The sequence below is a fragment of the Euprymna scolopes genome, chromosome 31, assembly GCF_053919585.1.
Source record: "Euprymna scolopes isolate OS-2025 chromosome 31, ASM5391958v1, whole genome shotgun sequence".
NCBI classification, from domain to species: domain Eukaryota; kingdom Metazoa; phylum Mollusca; class Cephalopoda; order Sepiida; family Sepiolidae; genus Euprymna; species Euprymna scolopes.
Window position 1 is genome coordinate 67,851,000 of NC_136512.1, and position 18,537 is coordinate 67,869,536.

At 34.7% G+C, this 18,537-nt stretch overlaps 1 long non-coding RNA gene across 2 annotated transcripts in view; it reads left to right on the top strand.

Annotated features, from left to right (window-relative positions):
- LOC145255799 (uncharacterized) overlaps positions 1-18,537 on the top strand; it is a 208,110-nt gene that overhangs the window by 51,828 nt on the left and 137,745 nt on the right. The window lies entirely within an intron of this gene.

Consider the following 18,537-nt stretch of genomic DNA (forward strand, 5'->3'; position numbering starts at 1 on the left):
TATATAGACTAGTGGGGGTGTCTGGTATTGCCCGGGTGTTTGGAGGTGGGGGGGGGTAGATCAAAACAAAATGGAAACTAAATAATAAGTGAAGTACCTATTTACTATGCCTCCCCACGGGACAGAGTTAGACACCAGGGTCGTTTTTTAACGTGGAGAAAAGGTACAAAAATAAAAATTGTCTCAATCGTGAAGGATTTCTCCTCCACCGAAAGAGAACAAAAAATAGAAGTGCAGCATCTGAAGAACAGATACTACACTTTGATCTTGTCCCGAAGGCCAAGAAAGTCCGTATAATAATAAGTGAAGTAATAACCCTGTTTAAATATTTAAAAAACAATCGGAAAAACAAAAACAAAAAAAACAGCGTAAAAAGTTTTGGGAGGGAGGTAGGCTCGAACCCGAAGTCTTGAGGTTAGCATTATGCTATGAAGGCAGGGACTTGAGAACAGGCGAAAATAAATGTTTAAAAACGCAAGTGATTGAATGTTAACGTATGGTTTTCTAACTCAAATATTACGTCATAGTAGTAGTAGTAGTAGTAGTAGTAGTAGAGAAAACGAATTTTGTAAGATAAAGGTTGCTGAAATAAAAGATGTTTATGACATCGTTTCGTAAATCGTAGATATTATAATCTAAGGAGTATATACGAGGGGCGTGCAATAAGTAATGCCCCTGACCCACTTCCCATAGCAGTAGAACAACGAAACTTGGCACAGTTATTAGTCCTTCTCTACATAGGAACCACCCAGAGTTATGCATTTCTCCCATTGTTTGATGCATTGTTTGAGACCGTTTTTGTAGAACACACCAGGTTGGTCCTCCAACCACGACATGACTTCAGAAATCAAGGCTGCATCATCTGGGAAATGCTTTCCTTTCAAAAACAACTTAATGGCTGGGAAGAGGTGAAAATCAGAGGGTGCAAGGTCAGGAGAGTAGGGAGGATGGGGGAGGATTTCATAACCACACGCCCGTGCTTCTGATCTGGCGACATGTAAGTTGTAGACCAGAGTGTTGTCCTGCAGGAGGAGGGTATCTTTGATGATCTTGCCCCGCCTCTTGATCTTGATACTTCCTTTAATTTCCTCAAAAGTGAAGCATAATAGGCTCCTGTAATTGTGGTACCCTTTGCCAGGAAATCTGTCATCACTACTCCATCCTGGTCCCAGAAGACTGTGAGCATGACCTAGCCAGCGGAGGGCTGCACCCTTGCCTTCTTTGGAGGTGGTGAGTCCAAGTGCTTCCACTGCATTGACTGGGCCTTGGTCTCTGGATCATAGTGATGGACCCAGGTTTCATCCTGTGTAATCAGTCTTTTGAAAAACTTTGACTCATCTTCAAATTCATCCTCGAGCACTCGACGCATTCTCACTTCTAGAATGGTGTGAGTAACCTGGGAATCCATATGACAGAGACCTTATGCATATGCAAATGGTCATGAATGATAATTTCCACGGACCCTGTACTAATCTTGACATCTTGGACTATTTGGCGAATAGTAATGCGCCGATCTTCCAAAATGCCAGCCTCAACTTGACGGACAGATGCCTCATCAATGGCAGAAGGGGGGGGCAACCAGGTCTGTGAGCTGTTTCCACAGACTTTCGGCCATGTTTGAATTCACGATGCCAGCGTTTTACAAGGTCATATGATGGGGCATTATCATCATAAGTTTCTTTCATTTCATCAAAAGTCTCCTGTGGTGTGCGTCCTTTCAAATACAAAAAGCGGATCACTGCTCGACATTCATCAGGCTCTATTTCACACCTGACTCAGTTCAAACACCTGTAAAACCGAAACCACAATTAGTTCAGAGCTGTAATTTGTCACATAACATGTAGAGATATAAATCATTGGACATGCAAAATTTCAGCTAGATCAGACCAACTGGAAGTGGGTCAGGGGCAATACTTATTGCACGCTCCTCGTAAAAAGTTCTATGATATAGTAACCCCCCAGGAGAACTCCCTCCAGAAAAGCGTTTGGTGGACATACAGAAAAAATGCATGCACACACACACACACACACACACACACACACATTTTAGCTTTTATATATATATAGATAAAGTAAAAATACAATTTTAAAACTTAGGTACAAGACCATTAAAAATGTGTTGTCGCCATCCTCTCTCTATCCTATTCTTAAAGGGAAACCTTGCAATAAACACATATCACATTTACTCCAAGGGCTATAGTTATCTCTCTCCCACCGTGGGAAAATGTGACATAAGGGTCAGAAAGTGGGATTAAAGAGAAATCTAGCTTGAAAAAAATGCCTGAGCAGTCCATCAACATTCCCCAGTAGGGCACCTCATTTTAATTAGCAATAAACTAACGCCTTCTCAAAAGAAGATAAAGCCTGGGAGTGTGGACCTCCTTGAAGTGCACAGGATCAGCAATATACTGCAGTAAGGGGGGATGAGTCTATTTCAATAATGGCATAGACTCTGTCAACTTTGGTGCCAAAGGAAAACCCAATTGAACACATTTATTCTAGGGACCATCCAATTTAAAATATCCTCAAAGTGTTAAAAATTTTATTTTATTTATCTATTAAATAAAAGCGAAACTGGGTGTATGTGTGTGTGTGTGTGTGTGTGTGTGTGTGTGTGTGTGTGTGTGTGCTTATTTTTGTATGTCTGGCAAAGGCTTTTTTCGGGGGGGAGGGCGCTCGGTGGGGTTACCACTTCTTAGAACTTTTTATATACTCCATAGATTATAATATTTTCGATTTACAAAAGGAAGTCGTCTCTATCTTTTATTTGAGCGACTTTTACATGCTATTTTCGCACTATTTCTTACCCTCACCTGCTTGTTTGGCTTTTCTGTATAAAAAAGTGAAACTGAATCTGGAGCAAATGCGTCCAGAAAGCAATGATCTTTGATCAATGCGGGGAAAACCCGTCATATCAGACAGTTGCTATTCATTTGGACACTCCTTTTTATGGGGAGCTGGTTTTTCCAAACATCTTGGGGAAACAAACAGATACACAGGAACTGGCTAGCAGCCAAAGTTAAGTGCAGGATTTCATTTTCCTATGGCATGATGTTTGACCTTGTAAATTTATGCACCTGTGTAAACTCATTCACTTAACTTTTTAATCGTTTAATTTCAACCATTCTCAGTTCCTCTGGCCTCTTAACATCGCGGTAAGTTATCACTTTCTTTTCTGCCTTTGCCTCAAGGCTTTGGGTTCGAGCCTACCTACCTACCAAAAATATATTCCCCCCCCCACACACACACACCTCACTACACCCGGGCACCCCCACTAGTAAATAATATAGTTGAGATTGATTTTTCTGTTACGTCTTCAATTAATCGTCTCTTTTATAGGAAGACATTTAACTACAGGAGGGCTGATTGAGATGGACTTCGCAACTTCCTATGCAATGTTTCATGGGGGTCCTATTTTTGGTATGTCTCCGAATGCTGCTGTTAAGAAGGCTTCTTGTTGGAATTGACACGTTCATTCCTCATCATCAGTTTCAAACTAAACCTCATTCTCTGCCCTGGTTTTCATCTGTTTGTGCTTCTGCCATTGCTCATCATAATCATTACTTTAATCAGTATCGTCAGGATAGTTCTGAGGGTTTTAGACAATCCTGCAGAGGGCAATTTCTGAGACTAAGTCTTACTATTCTCAAAGAATTTGTGACTATCTCATCTCAAAACATCGGCTCTTGTGATTTTTGGAGAATTTATAATAGTCTTATTGATTTAGGCTCCTTCAGTCTTTGACAGACTATGGATACTCACTCGGGTGCCTGCGCATGAAATTTTATTGACAGGAGGTGCGCAATCTCCAACCACACATCTCCTGAGTTGACATTGTTAAATACCAGTGGCAAGTGAAGTGTATGTACAAGACGACTGGAAACAAATGGCGAAATGAGCAGACAGCACATACAGCACTTAGAATTCCCAAATGATCACTCATCTGGTACTAACCAACGTTGCTTAACTTCGGTGATCTGATGAGAACCGGCGTGTCAACACAATTATGCGTGTATATAGTTTTATAAATAGTGACAAGTCTGCTACTCCTCTTTTTTAATGGTCTCCAGGTCATTTCATCGTCTTTTCTTGTCTTTCGCTGGCAAGTTTTCTATCAATGATTCTGGTGTTGTTCTTCCGGATTTTCCTTTGAAAACTCATTTGACTTTTGATTCTGTAATTATCACTCCAAAGATGGTTGCTTAGAATTCTTGACCAATCTTAGGTTTCTAGTCCTGATTTGATTCCTGTTGTTGTTCTCAAATGTTGTGCAGCTGGACTTTAAAATTGTGTGGTTACAAGGACCAACTGATGTTATTATTGGACCGCATCAATAGCTCATTTGTTCGGGCCAATTCAAGTGTTTTGCAGGAATTAATGAAGCTCATTCCATTCTTTGCCTTTGGAGATGAAGATAAAATGTTGGCTCTCATTAACCATATTTGGATTTCAACCGTACAAAAGTACAAATGTAATACACTATCATCATCTTTTTTTTCTCTCTGTTTATCCCATACATTGCAATCTGTACGGAATTTCTCTCTATACCATACATGGTCATAGGTTTAGTCTGGTTGAAGTCTTTTCATTTTGAGATCTTGGTGTAGGCTATCCATCATCTTTGTTTTAGCCATTTACTGTTTTTTTTTTGGGGGGGGGGGTAGGGAGGGTGCTCCATCTTCTATGCATTTTTGCAACAGTATTATCATTTGTATGCAGTACACATTCATACCAGTGCAAATGATTTTTTTTTTTTATGTAAAGTCTGGGCCTCTTTAGTGATGTTCAGTATGGCTTTTGTGGTTTTCGTTCAACAGCTGATCTATTAACTGTCGTAACTGAACAGATCTGTCGGTTTATGGATAATTCAGGCGAGGGTAGAGTCATTGTACTTGACATTTCAAAGGCGTTCGATAGAGTGTGGTATTCTGGCCTTCTACATAAACTTCAAGGTTATGGTATTCGTGGAAAAGTTCTTGACATTGTTAGGTGTTTTTTCTTTCTGGATGGTGTATCTTCATTCTCTTTTCCTATCAATTCTGGTGTTCCTCATTCCTGGATCCAGTAGTGTTTATTCTCTATATAAATGACCTTCCAGAGATTATCTATATATCTATAAAAGTGAACGTGTCTGCGTGTGTGTCTGTGTACATTTCCCTACGCAATAACTCTGTCAATTTTTAGTCTACAGATTCGAAATTTGATATACAGGGTACTGAGATTTGAGAAAATCTTTGTGATCGGTTTCCGGCCAGAAATTTGGCTGTTAAGGGGTCAGAGTTCAACGATTTGACCTTTGAAAACTCTACCAAACTCCTCCAACAATTTTGGGTCTAAACACTTGAAATTTTAGATATAGGTTCCTTGGATATGGATCTAACTTAATAACTTGATTTGAGCCCAAAACAATAAATGTTAAGTGGTCATAATAGGGGTCAAAGTTTAAAAAATTGATCGCTTTATTTATTTATTTTTATTTATTTTTTTTTTTTTGCTGAGCATACACTTCCAATTACCCAGGCAACGCCAAGCTGAAATGCTAGTTATTCATAAAATAAACATTTATGTTGATAACATACTCTCTATTCTGGTATTGTTTTTTGCCCATCTTTCTCGGATCATTTGAAATATGCAGTTGATCTAGAAGTTGATTTGGGTTCTATTATGGATTAGGGGTAAGAAATGGCTTGTTTTGTTTAATCCTGTTAAAACTCAGCTATTGTCTTTCAATCGCAGGCGTTTCCCTTTTCTTCCTGAGATCTCTTATGGATGGTTCTGCTCTTGATGAGAAATCGACTCTAAAACTTCTTGGTCTTTCTTTCTCATCAGATCTTTCTTGGAGTCCATATATTAAATCCTTCTGCTTCTCGTAAAATCGGTTCTCTCTATCACTGTAAACACTTCCTCACTCCTGAGGCCATTCTCTATCTCTGCAAATCTACTATCAAACCATGTTTGGAGTATTGTTGTCATATTTGCCTGGTGAATTTGTATCTCATTTGAAAATTCCTGATAAATTTGAGAAACGTATATGTAATTTGATTGGTACTACACTTTCTTCTTCACTGCAACCTCTCTCTCACAGACGTGATGTTGCTAGTCTCAGTCTATTCTATGAATACTATTATGACATGTGTTCTTCAGAATTATCTGATCTATTCCCTGTTCCCTTTGCTCCAGCTCGTTTGACTAAATGTTTCCATCAATTCATTGTTTTATTGCCTCATTGTAATACGGCTTCCAATTTCAGTTGCTTCTATTCAAGGACTGCAGGGTTGTGGAACTCTCTTCTTGCTCACTGTTTTCCTTCTACCTACAGCCTTGGTCTTTTCAAGACTATGGTCAATAGGCATCTGTCTTTGCAATAATTAGTTTTCACTTTTGTTAACTCCTTACATCAAGCCTTGTCTTGAGCGATTTCCATATATATATATACATAGAGAGAGAGAGAGAGAGAGAGAGAGAGAGAGAGAGAGAGAGAGAGAGAGAGAATATAATGTAATTACATTGAGCTTCTTAAATAAGGATCGGTATATATTATAATAAATAAGGATCGGTATATATTATAAGAAAATATATTTCTACAGAAATATATATATATATATATATATATATATATATATATATATATATAGCTTAGAAGAAAAGAGTGAGCTCAATTCTATAAGAGGAGACTTATCAGGACAATATAAAGCTCAGCAAGTATCATTGGAGCTTATATAGAAGAACAATAGGAATGGTAAATGAATTCACAAAAACTATATATTGGTAAATATAGATTGGTTCATTTATTCAATAAGGGAATACAAACAATTAGTTGGGGGACAGAAGGGACTCTTTATGCCAAGGCATTTCGAAGCCTAATGCTTCTCATCAGAAGAGTAGAGAAGATGTTACCTAACATTTTCTCTACTCTTCTGGTAAGAAGCATTAGGCTTCGAAATGCCTTTGCATAAAGAGTCCCTTCTATCTCCCAACTAATTGTTTGTATTCCTATTTTCCATTATATATATAAGAAACATGAGAAGTTATTAATTTAATTTGGTTCTTATTTAGAATTCAAACTAATTTTATTTTCATTCAGAAAAATCTTTATGATGTTTGTATGAGTTATGATGGGGAAGTGTCATATTCCAAAAATCATGTAAATTGGTCAAGTAGTTTTATTTTTATAAATAAAATAATTTTTAAACGATTTAAAGCGATTAATGTAAAATTGGTATCATTACAAGGCTGATATCGCAAGTTTGAATTATTGTGGACTTGTGTGCTTTTTTTTTTTTTTTGAAGATAGTGATGTGGGCCAGTCCCTTTTTACTTAATTGATTTCCTTAGGTAAAAATAAAACTACTTGATCAATTCATGTGATTTTTGAAATATCACATCTTCGTTCCTTGAGGGATACATATATCATATTTTTTCTGTATTTATTTATTTATTCATTTATTTATTTATTTATTTTTTTTTTTTTGTTCCCCCAACAAAAGGAGGATGGACCTGTAAATTCACCCTCGTCCATTCGTCTGTCCGCACTTTTCTCAATAACTATGCCTTGGAAGTTTTTGAAATTTTGCACAAACATGAAACATATGAGTAAAAAAGTAACAGAACGGATTTTACAGGAAAAATCCAGTTACTCCACTAAGGGTACCTTTTGGGTTAAAATGGCTAAAATTGACACTTTTGTGCTTATTAAAAAAAAAAAAAAATTATGCCTTGGATTTTTATAAAACTTTCTGAAAAGTTGTAACTAACTGATTTCTATATAATTTTGTTTGTCTATACTTTGCAATAACTCTTGGGTGTGTCCCAGGGGCTCTTTTAGGGCTAATAAAAACACTCCATTTTTGGGACTATTTTACCATATTTGACTAAAATTTTCTGTGTATGTCTATTTAACAGTTTTGTATGGTGCTGAACTCAAATTTAAATATGTTGAGACCTTGGGGACTTTCGGGGCTAAATGGGGGGGGGCAAATAATGGATTTAGTCATTTCTTTTTTTGCATGGTACAGAACTCAAATTTACATATGTTAAGGCCTAAAACTACACCGTTTGTTCATTTTCACCAGGATTTGACGTCCTCTGGAAACTTTTGGGGCTAAATGGGGGGGGAATGCTGAACTTTAAAAAAATTTTTTTTGATGCCTCGTTCACTGTGCACTCACCGGGGGGGGACCAGGCATGCTTTATTTATTTAGCTGGAATTCAGAATTACATTTATGTCGGCAATTAAAGATAAATAAAAGAAAAGTTTGTATGATGTACGTACTAGTTACAGAAAATTAAGTAAATTTGATCACCTCCCAAAAAACCTTTACAATGACGACTTTTAAAGGTTTTCGGGGGTGCTGAAAACGAATATTACATTTAAAAGTGTCACAGAGAAACAGTTTTCATAATATGAAGAAATTATCTAAAAGATATATCTAAGGCTTTTGACAGGGTATGGCATGAAGGTTTTCTCAGGAAAATCAGATCATATGGTATCACTGGAAGAATACATAACATAATTAGATCCTTCTTAGATAAGAGAAAAATCCGGGTTGTCCTCGACGGTCGTACATCTAAACAATATGATATAAATGCGGGAGTGCCTCAGGGGTCTATCCTTGGACCGCTGTTATTCCTAATATTCATAAATGATCTCCCTGACAAAATTGTCTGTGAGATGGGTATATATGCTGATGACATCACGTTCTATAACAGACACGACAGGAAAACAGACGAACACATATCTAAGGAAATGGCAGAAACACTAAAAGATGACCTCCAATCTTTAGTAGAATGGGGACATAAATGAAATCCCACCCCTTCACAGTAGAGATCCCTAGATGTAAAAGAGCCTTCTACTCCAGTAGTTTCTTCCTCAGAGCAACTAGACTTTGGAATTCCCTTCCGGGTCCCTGTTTCCCCAACTGTACTGACATGCAGAAGTTCAAGTGCAACGTGAACCGACATTTTTCTGCCCAACTCCCTACACAGTACCCCTGATGCCTATGTCCCTGATAGTAGCCCCCTACAACAAAGTGGCAATGTGCTTTGTTTGGGGTGAAAATGTAATAAAAAAAAAAAAATTTTTTTTAATTAATTTTCAAAATGTGGGGATCACTTTTCGATATAAATTTAACATAAAATGAACACCCATTTTCTGGCCACCTAGTGATAATACCGCAAACAAGTAGTTTTCCAGATATTAAGCAATGTAATTTCTTATGTTATCAGTAGTGACCATTTGTGTACACACATATTTTTTTTACCTATTTGCGGCAAATTTTAATGCAGTATTCGCTTTCAGCATACCCGAAAGTCGTCATTTTATAAAAGTAATTGTTGAAGTGGAAAGTAAGTAAACATTACATTGTTGAAACCTACTTCTTTGTGGCAAATTTAATGGCAAAATTTACCAATAAAAGCTTTCAGGCAGCCTAAAAATAAAATTTAAAAAATTATCACTAAATGGCCAGGAAATGAATGCTCATTTTATATTAAATTTAAAACATGTTAGATTGAATAAAAATACTAAAAACATATCCAGTTTGGTAGAAAAGTAACTTATCTTGCCTTTGATAACATTTATTTGTTATATATTTGTTTGTTGACAACTTTTTCGAATCTATGTGTACAGTACTACAGTAATACAAACCCGTTTAAATGCAATTAAATTTATTCAAAATGTGTCCGCCAAAATCTCACTTTATCCCTTCTTTTTTTGTTGTTTTTTTTGTTAGTTTTGTCGTATTTTGCAATAGAATATGACAAAAAATAAAAAATAAGAAAAAGAAAAAGGGAAATAAGTGAGATTTTTCAACGTTGCCTAACTTACAATTTAACCCAAGTTGACTCTTTTTTTTTTTTTTTTTTTTTTTTTCTGAAAGTCGTTGCCGTCTTAATCGATAATATCAGAGTTAAGCTAACAATGAGTCAGCACTTTTGTAAGTGGAAAGTGTGTGAGAACATTCGCCCGAGCCTGGCATGAATTCACTGAAGTAAAACTTATTTTAGTGTTTTATTTATGTAAAAAAAAAAAAGAAAAAAAAAATGAATACTTCCGATCGAAAAAATAGTCCTCTAAAAAAAAAATGAAAGAATTATCCGACATTAATGAAAATAATTTATAAATCAACGTTAATATAAAATATTTAGACGATTGTGCAGTATAGTAACAAAAAAAAAAAAAAAAAATCAGTGAAAAACAAAACAAATAAACAATAAATAACTGTTACCAAACGCAAGAAAATCTATTCATCTAATTACCTGTATAATTTTCATGCGCGTTTTATTTACTGATAGTAAGATTTATTAATTACTAGGGGAAGGGCGACGTTGCTTGGTCGTAAAAAAAAAAAAATTGGTAACATGGGGGGGGGGCACGGCATTACCCGGTCGTAAAATAAAAAAAATAAAAACAGGACTTGGGTGCCAGAAGCAAAACTAAACCCAAAATTTTGTAAGCCAAAAATAAAAAAAACTACGCATGCGCACACTCACATAACTCAAGTTCGCAAGTGAACGCCTTATCAATGGGCCTAAGACAGATGTTATAATACCACAAATTTAGCTATTTAAAATGGGCATAACAACAGTTAGCGCATGCATGGTTTGCAAATTGCGTCGAAAGCAAGGATTTTAGCTGCCCCCCGCTTCAGACAAAACAATATTTCTACACAAAATAATCAACAATTTTTTTCTAGTTTTTCGATATTTTTTTCCTTGAGGTCGCCCTTTCTAACGATACTACGTTTATGTGTGTATAATGCGGATGAAAAAGTTTTTAGCAGACATACGAAGGCACACACAAACAAACACACAGATGTTTGAAATTTATTTAATAGACAGGTGGGGGTCGCTCAGCGATGCCAAGTTGTTAAAAAAAATATTGCAACAGCTGAGAGGGGGGAAATCTACTTAAATATGATATTTTAATTAAAAACAAAGAAAAAAATTGTGACAACATCTACATTTTCCATTTATAAAAAAAAACGGGACTTGGGTGCCATCAGCTAGAAGCGAAACCAGTTTTATAAGCAAAAAAAAAGAAGAAAAAAATTATGTGTGCTGGGAGCGAACTTGCATAACTTTCATTAGTAATCGAATGCTTTTATCGATGGGTCCATAAGAACACAGATGTTATAATATAAAAATTTAGCTATTTAAAACCGAAAGAACATATTGATGCGCGGTTTGCAAACTGTCATAATCAAAGTTTTTATCTGACTTCCTCCCCTTCAAAGAAACAACATTTCTACACGAAATCATCAACGATTTTTTCCAATTTTTTAATATTTTTTGTCTGAGAAATCGCCCTTTCTACCGATGCTTTTGATCCCTTGAGCTGTTTTCATTAATTCTTAATAAAAAAAGATAAAGATTAGAAAATGCTGTTTTCAATAATTCTTAATAAATAAAGATTGGAAAATGCTGTTTTCATTAATTCTTAATAAAAAAAGATAAAGATTGGAAAATGCTGTTTTCAATAAAACATAATAAGAGTACATACATAGGAAGATATAGACGTGAGAGAAAATAGTGAAGGAACTATTTTGCCTCTTTACTGGTTCCAGTAGCAGCCACATGGTATATTAGAGAAGACGTTAACTAACTATAACCGCATTCTTTTATTAATTAACTAGCATGAATATGCTGCGTCACTCATGATTAAATGAGGATCACTACTGTGTAATTTTTTGCTATGTTTATAACACCATATTACTTTCTATCCTCAGGCCCCAAAATCAACAGGGATGAGACCATTCCTGATCCGGTCCCTGTTGATTTTTTGCAGTGTGAGTTTATTTCTGTGCAGTTCTAGGAGGTCCACCCTCCCAGGCCTTGCTTTTTCTCTTTGAGAAGGAGGTCAGTTTATTTCTCATCAGAGAATGCCGACGGGGTTGCCCAGGCACATTTTGCAGGTCAGAATGCTCCCTCTTCAGATGCGCTAAATTTTCAATCCCATTTTCCGACCCTGGTGTCTAAGTTCTTGCAGTGAGAGAGAACTAAAAAACCCATATTACTTTCTTTTGTCTGTTCCTCTCTTCATTTTTTTGCTCTCTAATTTAGTTGGAAGCAGCTGAAATGTTAGAAACTTCTTCTGGACAAGTGTCTTTCTCAGCTGGTTTGAATTTCATTAAAATCTAATATATAAACGGTTATATGTCTGTCTGTCTGTCTGTCTGTCTGTCGGTCTGACTGTCCATATTTTCAAACTCTATCTCCTCTGAAACTAAAAGTCGCAGAGCAGCATTAGGGGCCTCAAATAATTGGATTTTTTTTTACCGGCCGTTCTTTTATTAGTCTTTAGCAAGTTAAAATTGTTTTTTGTAAAAATTGAAAAAATCGTTAAACATTTTGTACATTCATCTTAGTTTATTTTCAATTTTTAATTTTTAATCACTTTATATGTGTGTCACATTGGTACAGTCGTAACATCACCAGCGTGGAATGCTACAGTTTTGGTTTCGATTCTAGCTGATGGTACCTAAATACTTTTTTTTTTTACTTTTGAAATCACAACCCTATAATAATATATACGAAATCTGGACAAATTAAAATATCATATTTAAGCGTATTTTACACCCGGGCAAAGCCGGGCGCCTCCCTCCCTTCCCCGCTAGTTGCATATAAATATTTGAAGTTTTAAGGGAGTTCACTTAGAAAGGGGAGAGGGCACAGATATACAGCACATAGAGAGTAACGAAGAAGTTCAAGATCACTTCCATTTCCTTATCTGGAGAATGGTTTATACACATGATACAAATTTCATCAAAATAAGATATATTTGAAGTTTTAAAGGAAATTCAGCCCCGATAAATTCATAGGTTAGGAGAGCACTTAGATATTAGGGGCCACTTCCCTTATTTTTCGCTGAAAACTTTATACATATGATTTAAATTTCATAAATATATTTAGAGTTTTAAGGGAGTTATGGCCTCATGGACCATAATAATTTTGCGTTTTGATTTAAACAAGATGGCAGCAATTTTTAACCTGCTAATACGATTAAAGTTGTTTTGTTCAATAATTCAGTAATATTCAGGTAATTTCTAGATGCACTTAGAGATCCGGGAATACTTCCATTGTCTTTCCTTAAATTATACATAAGCATACACTTTTAGATTTTATGTAGAGTTTCTGATTTTTCTTTTTATAGGAAACGTACAAACATCACACATAACCATTGAGTTTTATATATGGAAAGAAATATTGAAATTTTCATTTGGTAATTCTGATTGATTTTTTTTGTTTTTTTGTTTTATTTTTTTTTCCAATTAGAGGTAACATTTATTTTTTGGTTAAAAAACAGGTTCTTGTCCGATATTAATGAAAATGTCTGTATTTATATGAATGTTAATATAAAATATTTAGACGATTTTGGAAGTATAGTTAAGAAAAGATCGGTGAAAAAAAAAAAAAAAAAAAAAATTAGCCAACAAATAACTATTACCAAACGCAAGAAAATCTACTTTTTCTAATTACCTGTATTATTTTCTCTCGTGCATTTTATTATTATTTTTATATATAATTATTTAAAAACCAAAATAAAGAAAAAAAATCTGTATGATGTACATACTCGTGAGACAAGTTTTATTTCTAAATAAGAAAATCAAATTTTATGAGCAACATTTTTTTTTGTGAATGAGGAGGCGCTGCTGCTGCTGTTATATTCTTAAGAAACGTGATACGCTTGCGTTGTTCCATTCCACTCCAAGAAACAGGATGCCGTTTTCTGCTACCTATGAAGATTATACCAAATATAAAGACTAAAGATGTACTATTTATTAATCCCCTTGGTTACGTAACGAGACAGAAATATCACAGTTTCTGTTGTTGAGTTGATGAAGCGCGGGGGAGAGGAGGGCATAGGAATGTTTTAAGTAAGCAGGCAGTGCTGAATTTTTTTTTTTTTTTTTTTTTTGTCGTCTTGCCTTAAACTGGTGTTTGAAAAATTATAAGAGTTGCTTTAATGTGAAAATATTTAAAAAGAGGAAAAATAATTTTTCTCTGAATGGGTCGGGTCTTATTTGCACCATTGAGACGAAATTTCGGAAATCGTAATACAGAATTTCACATGAAAACAATGATATGTACGTATTCCTCGTATCTTTAAGATAACTGTATCCAAAAATTACGAAAATCGATGAGGTAGAAAATTATTTATTAAAGAAAATAAATAGAATTTGCTGAAAACTATCGTAAAACACAGGAGAGTTCAAAAGGGAGGTAATTTTCCGTTTTGATTTGAACAAGATGGCGACAATTTTTCACCTGCTAACACTATTAAAGTTTTTTTTTTTTTTAAATAATTCAGTAATATTCAGATAATTACGACCGCATAACTAGGTGTGTCAGAAATTTCGTGAAAAATAGTGAATAATTCCACCCCATCTTTCCAAGCTAATAACTCCTCGAAAAATGTAATTCAAGCCCTAATTTTTTTTTTAAATTAAAGGAGCAAGGACCAAGGTTTCATTAAAAAAAAAAAGAAAAACAAATAACGTGGTTTAAAAAAAAAAAAGGTTTTAAACTTCGAACTTTACAGGTAAATTTCTAAAAAAACACTACTTTTTTATTTTTTTATTGGAATATATTATTTATTGACCTTTTTTCTTCAATTTGTGATATATAACACTTTGGTGAGTAAATTAATTATTTACTTTTTAATAGACACTTGAAAATGGGGGATGGCGTGAATTTAAAGAAAAACGTTTCTCTAATATATTATATTCGGTTTATTGGAAAGAGCATAAAATTTCACATTGACCCTGAAAATATCGTAAAAATAGAATCAATACAAAAATTTTGATAGATTTTTAAAGTTTAAAAATTGAAAAATATTGAGTTCGTAAAATTCATTAGTTTTTTAAAAAATAAAAAAAAATATTTCTATTACTTTTGATACAACTTTAATAGTTTATTTTGGAAGTATAATCCATAAAGAAAATAAACAACCCACTTTTAAAAGAGAAATTACAAGTTTTTTTTATATTTTATTCGCAGTTTCGTGTTAGGGGTGTCAAAAATTGCTACAAAAATTCTGATACATCTACCACATAACTTGGAAGCTACCATTGTAACTTATTAGAATTGACAACAAAACTTATTACAATTTGAAAACTCCATTTATCAACTACAAAATCTCGTCCTAATTCTGTAGAAGTGCCATTTTTTAAAATTTTATTCTTCGAACTACAATTCTCATCTTCAGTGTTATACTCACAATGTTTCGGACAATAACCTTCTTCACGTGTATCCTATGAAATTTTGGAATCTTCTTGTCGAACTCAGGAATCTGTACAGAATTTTGAACACAACCATTTAATCAATGGGGTTAGCGTGAGCGGATAGAAGTCTTAAGTAATTTACAGTTGTATTCTTAGTATTACCCGCAATAAAGATTGAACCTTCAACCTCCAGAAGAGTGTAAATTTACTTAGTACTTTTTGCGTTATTTCAGTGACACCACAGGTCCTTACTCTTCTGATGAATTTAATTTAGTAATTAAAATTTCCCCCTCTATATTTGTTTATTTTGTTCTTTTTTTCAATTTTTCCAGTGGATTATCATCAAATGGACACTAGTCTACCAGATTATCAAAAAAAAAATAAATAAATAACATAAAATAAATAAAAAAGGTCATTATTTAAACATTTGTAGGGGTGCTCAGTTTCTAATCCAACGTTCTAGTAAATTAATCACCCATTTTAGAACCACTTGACGTTTTTAGGTAAAAATTGAACACCGGCACGCGAAAACAAACATGGCAACGAGTGAAAACAATACAGAATACAGACCTAAATACCCCTAAAGTTAACTTTTTAAAGGTAAATCTTTAGTTGGTACTCTAACGTACATTCATTAGATTGTAAATGTCGGGTGAGAAAACTATTTTTTAAAAATCGTCCGGCCAAAACCTTTGTAAATGTTGAGCAACAAAACTTGAAAATAACCATAAATATGTATATAAAATAATCGAAGAAAGCGAAATTCAAAAAGGCCAAACTGCTTAAAAAAAGGCTAAATTCGTGAAATTTGGCCTAAGTTAATTTAAAAATGAGTGGTCGATTCACTAAGAACATTGCATACACCACCTACAAATATTTAAATATTGACTTTTTCATTTTTTTTTTTTGGGGAGGGGGGGGATAATCTTGTAGATTAGTGTCAATTTGAAAAAAAAGATAAAAATAAAAAAAATATTTATATGGGGGGGGGGGGAGACAAGCTTGTTCAGGTCCGCCAAATTTTTTAAATTGGATTTTAAAAATTTTGTTTTATCCGTGTAAGATACTCTAAACTCTTTAAAAACTGGATAAAATAAGTAAAATATGTGGATCAAAGAACCAGAAAACTAGTGACCATGCACAATGCACTGCAGTACTGCACCTGAAAAATGATATTGACCGTATGAGTACGGTGTTAGTTGGATCTTTGGCGTGCCTATCATAGGTTAGATCATAGGAGTGCCTATCATCAGTTGGACCTTATAGGAGTGGTTATTATCAATTGGACCGTAAGCGTGCCTTTCACTAATTGAATCTTAGGAATGTTAATCATCGCTTGGATGATTACAGTTCAATAATTGGACAGACGAAACTTCTCATAGAGAAGCAAGGTCCACACACACATACACACACAAAAAGCACTATTTCAAATTGAAGCATAATCGACAGGTGCGATCACAAATCTTCGTTTCTTTCAACAGATGTTACCCCAATTGGTTTTTCGATGCTGATTGCATAAGGGTATCTAATTTCAGTACAAGTGTTGTTTACATTGATATATAAATGGCGTAGAAATTGCAATCACCATACTCACCTCTCTCCTCTTAGTCATGAAATGCAAATATGGTAGCCTGTGTTGATGAAATTTCTTTCACTTTCAGTCTCAGGTATCTTCTATGCAACAGATGCTTTATCAATGAATTGACGTCTTAGATAATTAAATAATCCTTATATAATCGCGTGTAGAGAGGGTGGAAGTATCAAATAATATCCAAACTACATTTCTTTTAATATTTCTCAGTACTAGGTGCTATACTTAAGTCAGTAGTTATCTCCTTCCAACAGCAGAAATGTGACACTAGGGTCAGAAAGTGGGAATAAAGAGCCAACAACCCCGACGAGGAGCACTCTTTTGCAAAAAAATGCCTGTGCAGCCTGTCAGCATTCCACGGTAAGAACGTCTCAGGCAATTAGCAATAAAGAGAGAAGGCAAAAAAGGCACTTGTTTGCTTTAGTGGCAAAGGAAAAAAGCCCATGGCTGTGTCCCAAGAGGCTATTCTTGGAAATTATCAGGGCATCAAAGTCAAACAACATTGCTCCTAGTCAGTAGTCAAATGGGTGACAATTTCGGTCTACCATGTGCAATAAAATTGGAAAAAAAAAAAAAAAAAAAAATTCTTTCGAAAAAGCTTTGAATCCATTCTCCCACCATCACCAATATTTTTTGGTCAATCTCAAAAAATCGTTCATGTAGCTTCTCTTCCCATTTTGATTTACTTAGATTTTTTTTTTCCAGTTTTGTTGCTCTTCATATGGTTAACCTTTACTGTTTTGGCGGCGGTAATTAGCCTCTATATATTTTGTTATATATATTTCACTACTTTTATTGTATCTTCCATACAATCTCCAATATTTACCATTCTTCTTAGGCCCAACTCATGGTATACACTTCAACTGATAAGTACTCCTAGTCAGCATCATTCTTCAGGTGTATGATCACTAGTTTCCTAATTTTTTTTTTTTTTCATGTATCTTACTTTTTTTTGTCCAGTTTATAAAGAGTTCAGAGTATCTTACATGGGTAGTAAGAAAAAAAAAAAAAAAAAAAAAAAAAAAATCCAATTTTTTTAATTTTAATTACAAAATTAAATCCACCAGAACACATTGTAGTGTTCAGAAATATCAGAGAGTACACTTTTTCTGGATTATTTATCATATGAGGTGCCTTCAATAAGTTTCCAGACTTTTAGTATGGGAATTTTTGTTGAGAGTACACACATGAAACTCTAATCCCATACAATGTAATCTCCAGCTGCAATGTACCATTCCAACAACTTCTGAAAGGCCTCATGGCAGCATGTCAATGACCCTTATCACAGCCTCTTTCATCTCAATTGTCATAACAGCCTCTAAAGTTTTCCTTGAACAACTTAGGGAATAACCAAAAGTCACAGGGGGCAAGGTCTGGACTATAGGGAGGGTGAGGAATTGTCTTGATGCTCATCTTGATCAAATAGTCTGTGACAAAGATGAAGTTGTGAACTGGTGCATTGTCCTGGTGGAAATGCCACTGACATCGATTTGAAGAGTACTGGCCTCTTCAACGGAATCTTTTCCTGAACTCCTAAAAACCTCAGTATTCCTTGTTGACTGTCTAATCAGTGGGAACTCAGGGCATGATTTACATGCCCATGCTGTAAGAAAAAAAAAAAAAAAAAAAAAAAAAAAGTTCAAGAGTAAGTGGAACAACTCACTCTCAGGGAAATAGTGAAACCCTTCCACTTGGTTTATTAGCTAATGAAAAGGAGTCAAAACT